The sequence below is a fragment of the Mastomys coucha genome, unplaced genomic scaffold (genome assembly GCF_008632895.1).
Source record: "Mastomys coucha isolate ucsf_1 unplaced genomic scaffold, UCSF_Mcou_1 pScaffold14, whole genome shotgun sequence".
NCBI classification, from domain to species: Eukaryota; Metazoa; Chordata; class Mammalia; order Rodentia; family Muridae; genus Mastomys; species Mastomys coucha.
In genome coordinates this window covers 122,098,514-122,101,053 of record NW_022196896.1, presented here as the reverse complement: position 1 = coordinate 122,101,053, position 2,540 = coordinate 122,098,514, and the positions used below count along the sequence as shown (strand labels likewise).

The following is a 2,540-nucleotide window of genomic DNA, read 5'->3' as shown; positions in this document are numbered from 1 at the left end:
AACAAAAGCAAGTTCCACAGCACTGCAATGCTTTAAATCATTCACTCCTGGTAGGAATTCATAGAGAACAAGAGAATTCAGTGCTGGCATTTCAATCTCCCCAAATCACACTCAGAGCTACAAAGGCCCTGCCATACGTGTTTCCCCACAGTGCAGGGAAAGGCAAAATAAGGGTACGTGTGGATATGGGTATGTAAAATACTGAACCAGAAACTAGAAATTATTAAACTGCTGAGGTCCTACATAAATTGATCTCTTAAGGTTCTGTCCTCCAGCGAGCCTGAAAACAGGGAAGAGGAGTGTGATTTGAAGATGATGTACGAAGGACTCTAGACTTTATAAACAGCCTTCCTTAAGAAATACTACTGAAGAAAGAAAAACACTCATCAAGGAACTCTGAGGGTTTCAACAGGGAGGCTCCCCCAGAGGACAGGCATTCTGTCACTCATTCACTCACTCCTGGCCCTGGATCTGGGCTTGGAGCGACACACTGGCCCTGAAGGTGCCCTTTTGACTAGTGTCTACTCAGAAGAGCTGACCCAGGACAAGAATGGCTTCTGCTAGGCCCATCTAACTTTAATACCCAGAAATAACTTTTTATCTGTGAAGTAAAAGGCTAAATAAATATAGAGGACCAAAAGAAAAAAAAAAACAAACAAAAAACCCTGGGGTATTATATAAGTACATTTGGGGGCAATATTTATTAATTAAAACTATGTCTTATAGTTCACAAAGATGCTAATTAGCAACTGATCTTAAAGTCCTCAGTAGAACTGAGGCTCATACTGTCTTCAGAAATCTGAAATGTGCTACAAGTAGGGTGCAGGGCTGAGGCACACAGGGGGACACCTGGGACTGTACAGGAGTCAGAGGACAAAAGTTCCACAAGGCAAAAGATATGGGTCTTCTGTGGACATCCTCTTCTCCTGTCCCCACTGTCTCTGTATTCCTGCTTCCAGACTCAACCACCAAGGCAGGTCCTGTTTCTCCTCAGGAGAATCTGTTCTTGAATGCGTTAATGGTCTTGGCCATCGTCCGGGCAATTGTCTTCACAACCGGGTTTCCCAGGGTCATAGGAAACAGAACTGCTGGCCACAGTAGCTAAGTGGGTACTGCTGGTATTGGGCCCATTGTAGGCCAGCTCTTCAGGGCTGGAGTTGGAAGTTGCTGCTGTTGCTGCTGTTGCTTGCAGGAACATGGCTGCTTCCAGTTGTATATGGTGCTGGCTTTATCCTGACTTTCTCAGGGACAGCGGCCTCCCCTGGTCCCAAACTTCTCCTGCCTCCTTCGGATGTCTCTCAGTGGCTTGGCCACAGAGTTGACAAAGGCCATCTTTGCTTGTTGTCCTTTTGGCTTACTGGCATGTGCAGACGGGATGTTGTTTTTAAGCAGGCCCTGTTGATGCCCTATAGTGTCTAAAGCCTTAGGTACATCTCCCTCTAAGACTCATAAGCTTTGGTCTTTCTTCCTTTAAGACAGTGAACTTTGCAGAACTGATCTGTTCCCCCAATTAATACATAATGGCATTCCTCTACTCGGTAAAGCTGAACAGGTGTGCACCTCTCCAAGACAGGTTCAAGAACTGTAGGACTCCTCCCCCTTCAAAGATAGCGTCGACATCATTCTTAAGCGCCCACATACACTGCTGGTGCAAGGTCATCATTTTGGGGAGATAGACACACTTGGAACCCTAATCCACCTGCATCGTAGAATTTACTCTGCGTCCAGTGAACCTAGCTTCTTCTTCTTCCTGGGGTGAAGAGAAAGAAAGCTTATCGTTTTGGCTGAAAGGAGGGAATCGACTCCAGGGGAGGAAGGGGCTGGTAGTCGGCTTATACGGCAGGTAAGGGGATGTCTGACAATGCCGGCAGCACTTCAGTAGGAACCTTTCAAGGCCTGGTGGTTTCAGCTCCAGCTGCCTGCCACTTCTCTGACTTGTTTTAGTTCACCTTGGGTAATTTCTGAGCCGAGTTCAAGTTCTTACTAGTGCTCTTAGAGTCCTTTTTAAAAGTCCTTTCTCTCCAGGTGCTGTACTGGAAGTTTTCACAACCTTCTTTTTCTTCCAGGGATGGTCATAGCTGAGGTATGACTCAAACGACATGCTGGGCTGCTCAAACTCATCATCCATGTCTGTCTCCTCTACATTAGGGAGCGAGCCTGGTGACCTTCGATCTGAGTTAGTTCTTATACTTTCCCCTCCTGAGCCTTCAGGTTGTTGGGAACTTTCTCCTTGGCTTTGAGAAACGGGTCTCCTGTCCTGAGTCCTGAGTCCATGCCCTCTACACCAGGCTTGCTTTTGTCAGGCTTGGTTTTCTCGGAGTCCTTGTGTTTGGGCATTTTAGAGTGGTTGTCCGAAGCAACAGAGGCAGGTGAAAACTTCTGGAGACGGTTGCCTTCTGTATCCTTCTCTTTCTTGACAGCACTAGAGGGGCAGCAGCTTCTCCTTGGCACTGTGCCCTGAGAGTAGCCTTCGGCTTTCCTCTTTGGAAGAGGCTCTGTACGACTCGTCTCTGCCCACCACAGAGATCTTCTCGGCCCCC

At 47.3% G+C, this 2,540-nt stretch overlaps 1 protein-coding gene and 1 pseudogene across 2 annotated transcripts in view; one reads left to right on the top strand and one right to left on the bottom strand.

Annotated features, from left to right (window-relative positions):
* Slco4c1 (solute carrier organic anion transporter family member 4C1) overlaps positions 1 to 2,540 on the top strand; it is a 55,929-nt gene that overhangs the window by 14,953 nt on the left and 38,436 nt on the right. The gene's annotated exons all lie outside the window — the stretch shown is intronic.
* The window catches only part of LOC116088927, a 9,763-nt pseudogene continuing 8,213 nt past the window's right edge, over positions 991 to 2,540 (bottom strand).